The following is an 18,319-nucleotide window of genomic DNA, read 5'->3' as shown; positions in this document are numbered from 1 at the left end:
TTTGTGATAACAGTTTACAAAACAGTGGGTAAGCTGCCAATGGAAGGAATGGTAGAGAGAGAGTTTTTACACAGACATTGAGGAAAACATTTACCTCTATGGTTTTAGAATGCAACATTGCTGCTGCTCTTTAAGGGCAAAGGAAAATGTTTAGAGAAAGATAATTATAAGCCAGTTTCATTAAACATTAATTGTAAAATATTAGCAAATGCCCTGCCATATAGGGTGGTTGTAGTTTAAACTAGACTAATTCTATGAGATCTGGTGAATTAACAGACACCAATCAACAGATAATACTAAGTTGTTATTGGTGTATAGGGACAGAAGAGAAAAGTTAGGAGTTCACAGATGTGGTAATTGTGCCATATAATTTAAAAAGTATTTAATTTAGTAGATTGGGCCTTTAAGGGGATGCTAGAGGAGAAGAAGGAAGAGGACATATTCTGCCAATGGGTTTGTATAAAAAATTTGCATTAGATATATGAGCAAAATAGCCCAGCATCAAAAAGATAAAAATTGGTTGGAAAGAAATTAAGGAAGCTTACTGTTTCAAGATTCTTTTAATTGGTGACAGACGTATGAGCTAAAAGACTGAAGGAGATGATAAATGACATAGAGAAACAGAAAAAAAGGCTTGAAGTCCTTCTCTTATTTGCTGCTGGCTTTGTGTTTTTAAGACATGATGTTGATTGAGCCTTCAGAATGTGAAGTAGGAACCTGAGTGATACACAGTTATGGCAGCATTAGAGGGCAAAGTATGCAAGACAGCTTTCTTAAATTTGTGTTGCCTGCTGGAAGAGGACAACAATTTTAAATTTATGTTGAGTGCTGGTGAGGCAGACAACAATCTTAAATTTGTGGTGTGTGCTGGTGAGGGGGACAATAATCTTAAATGTGTGTTGTGCGTCGGTAAGGGGGACAACAATCTTGCATTTGTGCTGTGTCTTTTTGAGGGACAACAGTCTTAAATTTGTGTTGCATGATGGAGTAGAATACAAACAACGGCTTGTATTTGTATGACTGCGCTTATGGGAAATGCATGCTCAGACAACAAAGGAAATCATGATGAGGCTAAAGAAAAATAAAAAATGTTCTTCAAAAAGTGGAAAGGTAATGTGGGACTGATGAGTAGATTAATAAATATAATTATAATAATGGTGGTGCTGAAAGAAGTAGGAAGAATAAATAGATATGCAGGATTGAACTGAAAAATGTTATGTGGAAGGAAGTTTTTTTTTTTGTGCTTTCTTTGCGGCTGTGTGGTGCATTGGTTAAGGTACAAGGTAAAAGTAAAAGAAAAGCTGGAAGAGAAATAAAAAAAATGAAACTCATGATGAGGTTTGGAATGGTAGAACATTAATGCTGAGTGAAGGAAAAAAAGATAAGGCAAATAACTAATGGTTGGGAAAGAAATGTAGAAAGAAAAACAGCACGTGGATTACAGGAACTGGGAAGAACAGCTAAACAGGAAATAATAGGGAGGTTTAGGCAGTGGATGGTTAAAGAGGTTATAAAGCTGAGGCCTCTATTTGAAAAAGGTGACGTGGGGAGGAAGAATGAAGAGTGGAGAAGTGCTACAGGATTCCAAACCTGAGAAGTAAAATTGGTAGGTATGAATAGGGGCATTGAAAGCAATTAGGAAAATGGAGGAGAGGAACAGAGACAGTGAGAATGGGAGGAAATACCAGAAAGCTGTAGTATGTTCAGGAGACTGTTACCAGTTTCGCACCAGGAGATAACAGCAATATATGTTTGCCACTATACCTCGGCGAAGTTTTAGAGGGAATGAGTGACAAAGGAAAGTATCTGTAGGAGATGTTGAATGGAATATTCTGGGATTATTTATATGCTCTTGAGATGTGAGTGAGCAAACAGAATATGAGGAGAGATAAAACTGCTGGGAAAGAAGTTAATTATCTGAGATAATTGAAGAATTCATGGAAAGTACACTTATTTGGGCAACAGAAGGGTTGGAAAGAGGATAACAGATGACAGAGCAAGACAGAAGAGAAGTTATATCTGTATTTTAGGTGATGCAGTCAAAGTTAAATGCTACGTATGCTGTCTCCTTTTGAGGCATTTACAAGATTGTCCGAGTTATCAGTTAGTAGAAAAAGTCTCTTTTTTTTTTTTATTTTCCATTCAAGTTATTTATAGTAAATTACTTCAAATTCCCAATTCCTCTTTCCTGATAGTAAAGGAAGTAAGCTACTTAGGGTTTAATATGTCAACTCAGATGAGTAAGTGAGGTGATTTGAATCTCAAATCAGTAATCCAGCAAGCAAAGAAATGCTTAGCTATTTGGAACAAGCAACATCTACTGTTCTTAAGCTGGATACAAATTATTAAGATAATGATTTTAATAAAAGTGATTTTTATCCTAAATTCCCCAAGTAGAGTCTTCTAAACTCTTAGCTGCAACAAGTATTAGGTTCTTTCATACAGAGTTCAGGCATGCTTAGAATTGTCAGAAAAATCATATTTATCCTTAAAATTAAGAGTGGATTAGGGTTTCTCTCCTTTAAACATTATGGCATTGCTTGTATATGTGTGATTTTCAGAAGAATCGGGCTCTATTATAATCTGATATGATGGTCCATTGAAACAGCAGTGATAAATATTAACAAAAACAGATGTAGCCTAAATATGCAGAGTAAAGGCTGGGACTGTGGTGGGATAGATCTTTGGACAGAATATAGAGGGTGGGAGAGAGGAATGAAATTAGAAGTCTTAACACCAAAATCTAGGACCTGGGATCACTTACTCATTACTGTGGAAAGTACAAGTTTATGGTGGGAAAAGTGGATTTTTGTTATGTCTATTTAAGATATTTGTGACTGCAGTTTAGGCAGGCCAATCACATTTATGGGGTTCAATGACAAACTTCCCATGTCACAGGTCTTTTTAGAGGTAATACTTACAGCTACAGCAGATGTTATGTTGCCCCCAATTGCAGATTGAAGCTAATGAGTGGGGTGTATGTCCAAGAGGTAAAATCAAGACTCAGATGTTGGGATTCAAAATAGGGATGGTTTATTCATGCTTGACAGATGGTTACATTCAGTTGCTGGTCAGTTACAGCTTTAAATGGCAGGACATGTTCAAGACTGATATAACTGCCCAAGAATGGCAGAATACTGTAAGGATATTATCTTCTTAGAACATTCTAGATTTAGCTGGATTTGCACTACTTAAGGCATAGCCCCCCAACCTTCTAGGAGGGGGAATGAGTCAGAAGGAATTACACTGCTGGAGGTATGCTTCAAAGAAAGCCTACTAAAACCATGTTGTTTGGGAAATTCCTAGCATGGAGCCAATTTGGTGGAACATATTTCATTGTGTTTGCTATGTGACTAAACTACCATTGCCTTCTTTAGCTGAGGTGAGATGAAAGGTCCTCGAAATAAAATCTGGAAACTCATAGATACCCAAGCTTGTCTGTTGGTGGATTAGGGGAGTGGTTGCAACTGTTTTCGCTCTTATGTTTGCAGGATAGAAGACTTTCCCATCTAACCAGTGTTGTTATTTGCACATATTCAGTTATAAGTTAAGAGTTTGGTTTAATCCTCATTTAGATATGAAGTTATGGCATATGAATACTGGTCCATTTTTTGAACTGCTTAGACTTGCTAACATGATATGACAGAAGAATCACTGTATTATTTTCATTATAATTCTTTGCTGCTTAAGTATCGTATTGCATAGTCATAATCAAATCCAGTTTGTACTTTAGCTTAGCTCAGCTGTTAACTGTGAATCCTTCCCAGGTAGTTTTTACTCTAGGTATTTATATATTGAAAATGGTTGTTAATATGAATTGTTTTACTTAAGTTTTTACTGCTCTGTTTCTTTACACACACGTATATTTATTATTTACTTATTTATTTGCAGTTTGATTGCCAGGATAGTCCAATTGGGCCACAAGGAGCCCATTTTCAATGGAGTCCTGGGGAGAAAAGCACCAGAAAAATACAAATACATAGTATACATTGCACATTTACATTACAGATTATCTCATATGAATACAAAGTAAATATAATAAGAAAAGGTTAACAACGATAGAATACATCAGTGTAGTTTGTAAAACAGCAATAAAAAAACTTTTTTTTTTTTTACACAAAAGTAGCAGGATAGGGTAACTGTTAAGTAGTTGGTCAAATAGTTCAATAGTGCTGTGGAACTATAGGAGGCAGTCATGGCGTATTTAGTTCTAGGAGAGTAGGAAGTGGTATTAGAAGGATTAGGTAGGCTAGGAACAGGAGCACTTCCGTTGTGAAGTTAGGTGTGAGTGCAGCAAGGTTTTAAATTAGGAGAGACTGCTGGTGATGTGGATAGGAGATGATAGAGAATTCCAGAAGCGTGCAAGAGAGAAGGACAATAGGTGATTCCCAGCTGGACGTGTGGGTTTGTGCAATTTAATTAGTTTTTGGGAATTAGATCTTAGAAGTCATTCTGGTTCATACATTTCAATTACAAAGATAAATAGATAGATAGATAGATAGATAGATAGATAGATAGATAGATAGATAGATAGATAGATAGATAGAAGAATATTTCTCTCTCTATGGATATACAGATAGATACAGATGTAGATATAATGCAATGTGGACTACTTTATCTTGGCTTGTTTAATTCTGGGTAATAAAACTTGTTGAAAAAAATATACCGTGGAACTGGAATGGAAGGGAAAAACAGTTTATTAGAGTAAGAGAACAAAACATCATAGCAGCCTGTGAGGCCAGTGAATATAAGACTGAAGGGAAGACAACTAGGGCATACCTGTCAACCTCTTAGTGCAAGAAATCTGGACAAAATGTAAAATAATGGAAATAATGGGGGGGGGGGTAAAGTCCCATACATAGGGACAGATTTTAAACAATGCTCTTGTAAACACAGAAAATTGCAAAAATAACAGCACTTGTATTAACATGCATTTTTATGAAGGATGTGAAGTCTGAAACTCATTTGTATTCATTATTAATTAATTATTTAATGGCTTCAGAAGTCAGAGATTTGCCAGAAAACTACAAATATTATGAGGAACAGACCAAAAATATAAGACAAAAATCTGGATATTTTATGAAAATCTGGACAGTTGAGAGTTTTGAGCCAGTATACGGAAGGAGTTTGGACGCCATTTACTTTTGAACAGAGTAAACATTTAAAGAAGAGAAAGAAGGACTAGAAAAGTTAAAATGGAGTTAAGAGCAAAATCAGTCTGAAGAGAAATTAAGGAAGATCAGTGAAGGAACAAGATGGAAGGGGGGACACTGTGGCTGACCACCTAATAAAAAAGTGAGAATTAGTAATATAAAGCATGACATATCACAAATCAGAGAGAATTAGCTAAGTTGTCAGCAAAGAGTAAAGCTCTAGGAAGGTGAAGACAGTGGTATTCAAAATGTACTGTCTAGTATACATAAGTCAACATTAATGAAATGTGTGCCAGTGAATGCATTCTGGTCAGAAAAAGGTAGCAGTGTAGGTTTCAATAAAACACAATGTGCCTGCATCTTGTAATATATGTGCATATGTAAAAGGATTGGCAAAGCACACTAAGGATGGGTGTTCTGGAAATGCAATTGGAAGATACTTAATATAAAATAAATACTGTAGTTAACAAATGTGGACTGAATTTCAGAAGAAAAATTGCTGCACTAGTTGATATAAAAAAGATTGTGTATGTTTTATGAATGTGAAATCAGGACCAAAGGTGAATGTGGTACTTGTTGTACTGCTGACCTGTTGTACCGCTGACCTGTTGTATCACTGACCTGTGGTACCGCTGACCTGTTGTACTGCTTACCTGTGGTACCACTACCTGTTGTACCACTGACCTGTTGTATCACTGACCTGCTGTACCACTAACCTGTTGTACCTCTAACCTGTTGTACCACTGACCTGTTGTACCACTAACCTGTGGTACCGCTGACCTGTTGTACTGCTTACCTGTGGTACCACTGACCTGTTGTACCACTGACCTGTTGTACCACTAACCTGTTCTACTACTGTCACTGCTATTATATAAGCAAAATTTACTTTCTCCAGCAAAGATAAGGATGTACGTCAATAGTCCAGCACTGTAAATTTAATTCAGTCTGGTGTGTTGACAAATAAAATGCTTTGTCTCTTAATCTTAACTGACATATGTATATCCATTTTAAGGCCAGTGAACATTCCTCTGGATTACATTAATCATGGAAACCACCTTACAACTGTAGGCTGTATTTAGACAGTGTCCAACACAATGTTATTATTTCCATGTTATTAAATATTATTGAACCCTTTTGTCTCGTGAACATGAAGATACTAAAAGCTTAAAATGAATGCATTATACTCCCTCACTTTTTTTGAAACAGCCAGTAAATATCTACAGTCATATGAAGAGCCCTTGCTTTGACTGCAGATGCAGGCAATCTAAATGATTATATTCTGTGAGCATGTGTATTAATTTGGTGCCTCAGAAATTATTAAACTGGACTTTGCTTAATGTAAATAATGAACGCAAGTGTCAAACGGCATATGTGGGATATCATAGAATCTACTGCATGTTAGTGAATTAGAAAATTACAAAAGCAGTGACACTTTAATGTAGATATTTGTAAAACAAAACATTCTTGTAGACGGTCACAGCTATAAATCAAGGCTTCTGCTGTTCTCTGCAGAGTTACCACTAGCAACAGCCATAACTCAAGGCTTCTGTTGTTTTCTCCAGCATTGACATTGGCAACAGCCATAACACAAGGTTTCTGTTGTTCTCTCCAGCATTGACATTGGCAACAACCATAACACAAGGTTTTTACTGTTCTCTCTGGGGGTACCATTAACAGCAGCCATAACTCAAGGCTTCTGTTGTTTTCTCCAGAGTTACCATTACCAGTACATGCATTCAATACAAGAATGTCTCAGAGGTGCAATGGTCAATCGTATCTGTTCTTATATATCCATACATTTGTGCAGGGAACAAAATTAAAAATGGTGTTGTTTACTGGCTTTTGTCACCCCATTTATGTAAAGCCAACATGCTAATGATTAACTCAGAACAAAAATACAAATAAAGCAAAACACCCAAATAATGAACTGTGAGCCAGTTATGTAACTTACACAGTTATCAGCAATATGACTGACTTAACAAGCCCATGATAAAATGAGGATGTCTCCTGCAAATCCTCTAAATGTTTGCATTATTACACACTGCAAGTGTGTTCCATGTCCTACTGGTTCTGCAAATGCTACAGCCATGCATATAACCACCTGTAATGCTTTTGTATGACAAGTTATGTTAAGCCATGCATTTACTTTTTATAGGTATCTTGCCCTAAAATTAAAGTACTCTAAACTTAAAGTAATCTAAAATAATCATCTTTAAAGAGTCCTCATATCTAGATATCTCTGCCACTCAAACTACAAGAAGTAGCATGCCTGAAATTTCACATCTGTGTAGGACTACCACATTTTGGTGAAGTACAACAGCTGAACACAGGTATGTCCAAATAGGTGCACAAGACAATGAAAGAAAAAGGTAAAGGAATCACTCTGAACTTGTAGTACATACAGCAGAGGAGAGAGGTAGAGGCAGCAAATGTTAGGGTCTAAGAAACTTCCTGGATCTGTAGAAGTAGTTATTTACAGAGAAGGTTGTGGACAGGTGAAGCTGACTACAAGAAATGGTGCTGGAAAAGAAGCAGTCAACAGGGCAAGGGAGAAGATAAAAGAAAGACTGAAAGAAAAGGTGAGGATGGATGCAAAGCAGAATGTTAAATGCATTTAAACTACAGAGTAGATTGGTTGTCCTTTCTGCCATCAGGCAAACATAATAGAATTGAATAGAATGTAACATAATATAATGGTTGTGAATTAGCTTAACAAATGAATACAGATGTTTTTTTTCTGAAAATGGAGCTTTGAGCTATGACTTATGGTTCTAGTGAAAAAAATATGCTGACAAAATAACTGAACTCTTCTGTGAATCCTGTACAGGACAGCTATTTTTAAACAAGGCATTAGCCTTTCATTTCTTCTATGAGGTTGTACAGATTTTTCACGATCCATTGTTATCATGTAAACTGTCTAGGGTGTCATGAGCATCTCTGATTAATGGGATATTCCTTGCATTTTACAACAACATATGAAGTCAGACAAGAGTTAAGTTAGATATTACACTTTCAAGCTGATTTTTTGCCACAGGATACAGAGACTGATTCACACAGTTTGCATCCTGGTGTCAGAAAAATCTCACAAAGCAATATTCAAGCCTATCAGTTATTTTTCCACTTTATTATTCTGGTACTTTTCTAAATTAAGGTCCAGTTCATCCAAATGCTCTAAATGACTTCGAAGTGCCATTATGATTAAGAACTAGTGCAGAGATTTATTTCATAGTACAGGTTGTGGAGGCAGCCCTTCACAAATTAAAACAAATAGTCTGATGCTAGACATAGAGTGAGACAGAGCTTGTATTATGCATAAATTAGTTATTTTTAGGACTCAGAAACTCTTTTAACAGTTTTCCTTGGTGCTGTCTCTTCCTACATAAAATATAAAAAATAAATCACCATCCTACCTTACTTCTTTTATTTCCTGTTCTTTTACTGGACTGTTTAATTCCTAAATTTTGACAATGTAGATCTTTCCCCTTACAAAATAACCTTCCTTCTGATTTGAATTGTGACTCTAACAGATCACCTATAAATAGCTTCTGCTGGTAATTTTTAACGTTTGCTTTTGTCCTGGCATAGACCTCTGACCCAGCAATTCCTGATATGTGCAAGCAATGTCCTGTCACTTATTGGAAGACCAGCTATCCATGTACATATCATAGTAACAATTTTCTGAACATGAGAATCCATAAAAAATATAAAAGATAAAATTAATATAATTTAATTTTTGAGTACTGTTTAACAGCAGATAATCACTTAGCCCGTGTATTTTTTTTCCATTTTTATACCTGTTAGTTAAGCTGCAGATTCTAATTAAGCTGGCTTCTCCCATATTACTTTATAATTCCTTTTTGCCTCTCTCCAGCATAAGCACATAAAATGAGTATGACACACTACCCAACATTGAATTTTGCTGTCCAAAAAAAGCCACACTACCCAGTAAGGAATTTTGTCCTCTGAAAAGATCCTTAAAGAAACAGCCTGGATGCATGTATTTTATGCAGAAACAGCTAAGTGTGTAACCAAATTCAAAGAGTAAGAATTAAACTTAATAAAAATACTTTAAAGCTGTTTTGTTAAATTTCTGCGAAATTATTGTCAAAAACTAAAGACAGCCCAGCCATTGGTTTAATGACCTACTGGTTCATTTAGAAATGCATGGGGTAAAGTATCTTACACTGAATAATTCATAGGTTCATAGGTAGGCACTAGGCTATCAGCCTGACGGCCTAAGTAAGCCTAGCCAACACAGTTCCCTGGCTTTTGCCACCCAAGAAAATTATTTTCCTGTGCTCCTGTCAAGTAGAGCCACAGAAGTGATCCCTGGGGTGAATTTCCTATTTCCCATTCACTCATCAAGATGATGATGATAATGAGGAGCTTTGTTTGATATAGATAGGTAGTTTGTTCCAGAGTATAGGAAGTATCTGGGACAGGAATCTATCCCTCCAGCATGTTCTGTTTATTGTGGTGACAAGGTTTAGGTCCCTAGAGCATGTAGCTCGGAGGGATGGGGATTTCTTTAGGTGTAGCATGCCCAACAGCTCTGGGTTTGACATAGCGTTATATGTTAGGCAGAGATCACCTCAGAGTAGGCAATATGCTACAGAGTAAAGCTGGAGTTTTTTGAGATGGTCAGCGTAGGGTATCTGTTTGAGGCCAGTAATTTTCTTTGTGAGGTACTTCTGTGGCCTATCCAGCTGTTGTAGAAGTCTTGTGAGATACATTCCAAAAGGGTCATTGTATTCTATAATGGGTCTAATGAGTGACGAGTAGAGGGGAACAATGACCTCTTTTTTCCTGGATGAGAACCCTTTTGTGATGACGTGTGTCACATAGAAGGATGTCCTGACCACTGTGGCAATGTGATTATCAAAGGAGAGACTACTGTCCATCTGGGTCCCAAGGTCTCTTATCACACTTTTGGTGTTAAGTAGACTGCTGCCTATGTGGTAGTTCATGGATACAGAGTTTTTACCAAAGGGGATGACAGTGCACTTTTTGGCATTGAGCTTGAAGCCATGGCTCTGACATCAGGCATCTATCGCAGTGAGGCCCTTCTGTAGGATGTCCACATCATTTGGGGCTTGATTATAGCTCCTAGTTTGCAGTCATCTGTGAACTTTGTTAGCCAGAGACCTTCTGCATTAGCCTGTACTTCAGAGAAGTAGATACAAAACAGGAGAGGACCCAGGACTGAACCCTGTGGTACTCCACTTGTCACTGGTTTGAAGTCATATTTGGAGTCTGCAACTTTTACAGTGTGGGTTCTGTCAGTGAGCCAGATGACAATCCATCTTGTGATGTAGGGATTTATACCTAGTTTAGTGAGTTTATCTATAATTCCAGAATGGGGGATGGTATCGAAAGTCTTGGTGAGGTCAAGATAGGCTGTGTGAACCACCTTACCCTTGTCTACAGCTTTGGCGACTGCTTCAAAGAAATTAATCAGATTCAGGAGACATGATCTGCCTTTTGCAAACCCGAACTGGGTGGGGTCCAGAGTTTGGAGGTTACTAATGTCTCTGTTTATAAATTCCATAAAGATATGTTCCATAGCCTTGCAGACCAGGCTCAGCAGGCTAATAGGGTGATAGTTCCCGGAGTCCATGATGGCTCCCCCTTTGTGGAGTGGGATAACTGTTGATGCGCATCATTCAGTGTGCACAAATCCTGAAGTGAGGCTATGATTGAACATGGTACTTAGGTAGGGACCCAGTTCATTCTGAAGTTTGTGTAAAACGCAGCCTGGGATGTTGTCTGGTCCCATGGATGCTGTGTTCTTGGCTTTAGAGAGTGCAGTTCTTACCTGTGTAGTTGTAATTATAGGGACTCTGCATTCTTCTGGTATAGATATGGGCCCTTTAGGTGGTGAGAGGGGGGTAAAGTTAGCACTGAACCTATCTGCCAGGATGTTGGCAATATTAGTTGGTTCTGTAATTTTCGTGCCATTGTGCTGTAACTCCGAGCAGATCTGGGTGTTGCCATTGAGATTCTTGACATAGCTATAGAATACTTTGTGGTTTTCCTTAGAATCAGTGGTGATTTTGTTTTCGTAACTAGCTTTGAATGATTTTATGAGGGATCTCAGCTTCTTACTGAGGCTGACCAGGGAGCTCCTCCACTCATGGGATTTTACTGTCTTTTGCAACAGTTTCTTCCTTCTCCAATGTACTAAAGTTTGGCTTGGATTGTGTAACTGAATTAGTATTGTTGACCACAAAGAATGGACAAGACATTGAGACTAAACTTCTTCAGTCACAAAGCTATCTGGCCTATGCCAGACATAAGCATGGTCATTACATAGTTCAAACTGCATGATTATGATCTCAACATTAGCCATAACTTATTCTAAGTGGAGAAGAGATAAAATGCAAAATATTTCCCTTGTAAGTAGACCATATACCTGATGGCAGACATTACTGTTTGCACATCAGCACCACTGAAAAGGTGCCTACTGATGATAGGGATGCATTTGGTGCCCCCCCCCCCCCAGTTTTTATTAGGCAAATGCAATGAATGGAAGCTTATCATTATCACAAACCCAAGCAGACCATTATCACAAATCCCACATTATCAAATTCTACATTGTTGAGATGACATCAACGAAAACTCACTTCAGCAAAAGACCAGATGGTTGAATATATTCCCAGGGTAAGTAATCGCTCATACCAATAGTCATGAAAACAAAACCGCACCATCCCCAACCCACACACACCCTTATTTAAATATACCAACTCAGAGATTGCACTACCGTTGAGAAAAGGGCAAAGTTCACCTTGTTGGCCAACAGCTTACTTGCCCTGGGAATATTTGCAACGATCCAGTCTTTTGCTGAAGTGAGTTCTCATTGATTTCGTCTTGATAATGTGGGATTTTGATATTTTCAGGTAGACCTGATCGCATTACATTTCACAGAAATTGATACATACCAGTCTGCATATTTTATAAATCTGTGTTTTGCACCATCCATAGCTTCTACATGGCATTTGTGGTCAAATTTGGAATCCAACAGACAGATGGAACCCATGTTACAAGACCAGCATGATGACACCCTAATTATTTTATTGTACATTGGTAGATCATCCAAATGTGCTGTTCACTTGTGTACAATGGATACAGTGTCACATGTCCCAGTGAGCATATGTGGTACTGCTTAAAGCTGCTGAAACCAATGCTCACCTTTTGTATAAACACATTCCAAGCAATACCATAAAATTAGGGCTAGTTTTCACCTGAGTATGTTATACTATATGTGCCTTTTTTTAAAGGTGATCATTAATTCTGTCCCTTATATTAACCTCTGATGATATGTCAGATAAACTGCTAAATGCTTTAGATATTCTTGAAAAATATGTAATAAGAAATTTAGATCTGCACTATACATATATGCAGTCATTTAGTTCATGTTATTTTTGCTTTCTAAAATCTAAGGTAACCACAGATGCAGACCAGCTTTTGCATATTTTGATAAAATACAATAACATCCCATCATAGCCATATGTTTTGAAAACAAAACTTATTTTCTCTGCGTTGCTTTTTATTACTCTGTAAGTCAGTCTTGCAGGGAGATAAGGCCTATCCTAGCACCCACAAGGCATAAGGCAGAGAACTAATGCTTTCAGAAGTGAGCACACACGCAGACACATACACAGGCACACAGACACACACACACAAGTCCTTGCAATATCCTTGGTGCTTTACATGAGTCCAGCCTATCAGTACAGTGGTAGGGTATCTATATATATAAGCATCAGGACTGGGCTGAGGAAAAGCAAAGAATGGGCTGAACTGTCCATTGTCTTTACCTGACGAGAATTTTTGCAATGGTACAGAGGGATTGCCCACACTCATTCAAACACGGAAAAACAATCAGTAAGTGCAAGAGGTACTCTGGGAAATGTGGACAGAGGCAAACTTGCAGCACCCAGGGTGTCACTGCATCCTTGTCATAGGAGCTGAATGCTTGGCAACCAGGCCCCAAAAAATGACACGTGCAGCATATGACCAGGGTTTCTCTGCCTTCTCATTCCACATTTAGCATACCACCAAACGTATTTCTCTTGCAGGAAGGCAAGAGACCACCTAGTAAATAACTAGTACCTGTCAAGATTGTATTATTGAGATCACTTGATGTTTTTTAAGGAGAAAAAAACAAATATTCACAAAAATAAAATTAACTATCCTATTGTGTACATAAATGTTGGCTATAATATGAGACTGAATGAATGTTTACCATGCTACATTTTAATAATTACAGTATGAACTCAGAAGTCAAGATTTAAACTATACCAGAGACCCTCAGGAACTTGTCAGAGAAAATGCCTGATTATTAAAATGCATACATTTAGGATTAAAACTTCTTAAAAGAAAGATAATCTTCCTAAATAACGAGCTACTCCATTTTAGATAGGATATTGCACAAAATTTAAGGTGAAATGTTTTGAAGCAGTAACAAGTACCTGTGTAATGTAAACAATCTCTTTATAAAGAAAGGTATAATATAAACAAACTGCAATACCAATGAGATTCTTTGCCAGAGAGATAGGTGGCTCCTTGTAGCTACTAATGATAAAATGTAGAGCATTGTATGATGCCAGGAACATGCAAGAATAACAGACAAGATGGTAACAGATGAGTGATGACAATCATGTATTTTCTGGTTAACTATTAGATTTAAGAGCATAAACGTTGCAGATGGAATGGCTTTGTCAGGTATCACAAACAGCAGAAAATAAAAAATACTAAATGTATTATACCCCAGATGTTCACTGATTAAGATTTTTCACAACTGTTAAGTGCTTATAAATAAAATTTCTTTGTATTTAAAGGTTTATCTAGACTATGAAGAATATTCTAAAACAAAGTATAGCTTCAGCCACTAGGGAAATGACAAAAATAAAACATGTAAGGACTGCACATTATAACATGAGATGAATCAGCAGAAAAGGGTTATTGCTTAGCACAATGATCAGATGCTGTAGCATCCATAAAAATTAATAGTCAGTAGAGAAAGTCGCAGGAAGATTATCCTCTCGTTACAGATGCTGAATGTGAAGAAAAATCATGAAACTTGCCGTTGGTTGACAGTCATGTAGGATCTAAAAGCAACCTCCATCCGCAGTTTTATTCTAAGTACTAAATCACAATCAACATGCTCTGCTTATGATAAAATTTGCTCCAAGGCTAAACTGAAAAACAACACTCTTGCTAAAGTTATATTTCTGAAAAAGGCTGGTAACATGCATTCTGCTGAAACTGCGTCTGATAGCTGTCAGTCACTGCAAGGAGGAATTTTCCTTTCACTCAGTATAAAGTGATATTTGATCTGATTACTTAAACTGAGTGTGGAGGGTTCAACCTCTAATATCGACAGGGCTTGGGTTGGAGGGCTTTGTCTACCCCATGCAAAAAGCTTTGATTATTATTTGATGTTGCTGCCATTTTCTACATTTCCCTTGATGGGTTCAGGATTTGTACATTTTGCTGCCTGAGACATGGCTTGGATCCATTTAAAGTATTGCAATGCTACTTGTGGATAATTGTATTATCAAATGAAATGAATCCTGCAGAAGCAGAAGATGAGTAAGAAAAAGTATGACCATCTAAATGCTTTCAGCCTATATAAAATATTCTGGCTGGTGTTAAGTCATTGCAGAATAGTAAGCAGGAACACAGACAGAACAAAGCAATCAGCACAGGAACAAAGACAGAACAAAGCAATCAGTGCAGGAACAAAGACAGAACAAAGCAATCAGCACAGGAACAAAGACAGAACAAAGCAATCAGTGCAGGAACAAAGACAGAATAAAGCAATCAGTGCAGGAACAAAGCAATCAGTGCAGGAACCAAGACAGAACAAAGCAATCAGCACAGGATCAAAGACAGAACAAAGCAATCAGTGCAATAACAAAGACAGAACAAAGCAATCAGCACAGGAACAAAGACAGAACAAAGCAATCAGTGCAGGAACGACAGAATAAAGCAATCAGTGCAGGAACAAAGCAATCAGCACAGGAACAAAGACAGAACAAAGCAATCAGTGCAGGAACAAAGACAGAACAAAGCAATCTTCTGCTGCAGGAACATCACACAGCATAACAATCGCCTGCAAACAGGACACTTTGAAATCTGCTCCAGATGTCCACTTTTGACCAGAACTTACTGGTATCTGTTCATTTTCAGCTCATATAAAGAGGAAAATAAGTAATACTAATACGTGAACTTGGTGACATTATTTACAGAGCTTTGCTGCAGTTAATGGTAGGCTGAACAAAAACAAAAGTGAATATTTACCTTATTGCTTGGAGAAACTATAATTGGTTTTAAAGATGACTTCATCAAGCAATCCTTTGCATAACTGTCTTTGCTTTGGCTGGTCACACACAAAAAAATTGTATATAGTTGGTTTTGTTGTGTTCTTTTTTCATCTGTTTACTTGTTTAAATAACTAATTTCTATATATATTTTAAATATAAAAACATTTTGAGAAAGGAAAAATTTGTTTCCATGCAGTCTGTGTTTTTTTTTTTTTTTTATAAATAGCTTTCATCTAGCTTACATTATTTTAAAACATCTCACTCACAGGTGTCACATAACATTATACTGCTACTCTTTTAAGACCATGTTGCTGAACATACTATCAGTGCAGCAAATCACATTCACAATAAAATAATGTCAGATTTTTTTTTTCAATTATATTTGGATCTACTTATTACTATTGAGTGTCAAATGACAATAGCCAGGCTGTTTCATGCTGTTCTACAATTAAATAGTACACTAAAAGATATTTGCAAATATGTTAAACAAAACAACATATTAATCTTTTTTACACTTTGTGATGTCTGGCTACATCCCACCGGACTACCACCAATTAATGTGACATCCCTTACTATCCCGGGTCAGTAACTAAGGAGTTTCAATCATCACTACTGACTCCAATGTGAGAATGTCACTTAAACAGCAGTAATATTTCACAACTTTCCCCTAAGAGCACAACAGGAACGCATTCAATAATCTGAGACTGGACTCTCTAATTCTGTTCACCCCTAATGCAACTTCTTATTTCACACTTCAGAGCAATGTGTCCCAGTTTAAGAGTTCTGATACACTCACACTCAAAGTAAATTTAAATCTCACACATCCAAGCACTTCTGGGAAACCCTAACACAGATTTCCAGCTGTGTCCATTCCCCAAAATAATACAGTAATGCTGCCACCAATCAGAGTGTCTTTATGCCCTTCTAAAGGAGTGCCCAATTATGAAAATTAAATATCAAAATAAATGATAGCTATGACCAGAGCAGCCAGGCATTCAAGGTGACCTGGGGAGTATCAAACATATAAGCACTCTCTAATCTCTAAAGAACACACTGATTTCCAGCCACAATGTGAAGTCATGAAAAATTATTTAATAATAAGCAAAATGGTTACAAGAATGTAAATCACTAACTTTCAATAAACACCAGAATTCAATCACCAGAAATATAAAATTAAACTGTAGGATAGGAGTCCATCATTCTAGAAAATCTCTATCTTAATAACTAAGCTTTCCTAATCCAACTAGAGAATACTGTCCCTGATCTAATCTAACACATAACAGCAAGGCAAAGGCAGGTATGCAGTTTTTGTTGAGTTCACTTTCATGGCTGTCAACTGACTGCAAATTTTCATATGCTGCTGTTCTTCACAAACTGCTCAGCACTTGACTAACCGCCCCAACTGTCTCATTTTAAAAAAATAACAGTCAGCTGTATGAAAAAGTTTTTTTCCTGTCAATCAGCTATTCAAATAATCACCTAACAACCAATCAGGAACATTCTAATGACATCACCTACTGTTCAGGTGATTCTCCACAGTACTTTAAAATCTATTACACAAACATGCACAATTAGAAATGCATGAAAACACTGACAGATTCTTTAAACATTCTGTATAAACAGGGAGATGCTCAACATTTTAAAAATGTACTTACATTTTCACAATTAGACATGCTGGCATACAATACAAGTTAATCTGAAAAAATACACACATCTCCATTCTTTTCATTTTCTTCACATTTCTCCCCCCATTATGACTCAAGCACAATTTTCAAATGACCCTTGAAAACTAACACTTGCAAAAAGGGGGTCTATCTGGGAATATTAACCCACTCCTCTCCTGGACAATCCATCCACACTGGCATTATTAACCCCACTGCAGTATTATATGGTCATATCATATGCTTGTAATCCTAGACTAAACCTTAGTAACATGGTATTTTGCTTACTGACCCTATTTAGCCATGTTAGAGAGTTAGGATATGTGGGTACAGTGAATTGTCTCCTATAAAGATGGGGCTACAGCTTTTGCAATACCACACTATGGCCAAGCACTCTTTCTCCATGGCTGCATAACACTCTTCACTAGTTTGGAGTCCACAACTCAGATATACCACTGGGTGTTCTTCTCCTTCTGCAGAAACTTGGCTAAGCACAGCCCCCACCCCATAATTTGAAGCATCTACTTGTACGATAAATTCCTTATTGTAATCTGAGCTGGCTAACACAGGGGGCCCTCCCAAAATATCTTTTAGTTCTTGGAATGCATGTTCACAATCTGTGGTCCACACTACCTTGTCTGGATTATTCTTCCTAGTTAAGTCAGTAAGGGGTGCAGCTATGGTACTATAATTGTTCACAAATTTTCTATAGTACCCTGCTGTCCCCAGAAATGCTCTCACTTGCTTTTTAGTAAAAGGAACTGGCCATGCCTGGATAGCTTCCAGCTTGACTGGTTCTGGCTTAATTTTACCACTTCCCATTCTGTGTCCTCAGTAAGTGACCTCTGCCATACCCACTTGATACTTACTGGGTTTAATGATTAATCCTGCCCTACTTAATCTATCAAAGACCTCCCTCACATGTTGATCTGCAAATGTCCATAGCATAGTCTTCAATGTAGAGTTTGACCTCTCTACAATACCATTAGTCTGGGGATAGTAGGAGGTGTTCTTTAAATGTTTCACACCACAAAATTTCCACAAACAAGTCAGCAGGTCTAACATAAAATTGGCATCTTGGTCAGTCAGTATTTCCCTGCAGGAAACCTGCTCTGATGAAAATTTCTAGCAAAGCACTTGCCACCTTCTTTGCATCAATATCACCTGCAAAAGGAATCTT

The sequence above is a fragment of the Protopterus annectens genome, chromosome 6.part0, assembly GCF_019279795.1.
Source record: "Protopterus annectens isolate FY-2018-M chromosome 6.part0, PAN1.0, whole genome shotgun sequence".
NCBI classification, from domain to species: domain Eukaryota; kingdom Metazoa; phylum Chordata; order Ceratodontiformes; family Protopteridae; genus Protopterus; species Protopterus annectens.
The sequence above is the reverse complement of the archived record's forward strand: the minus strand, read 5'-3'. Positions refer to the sequence as shown.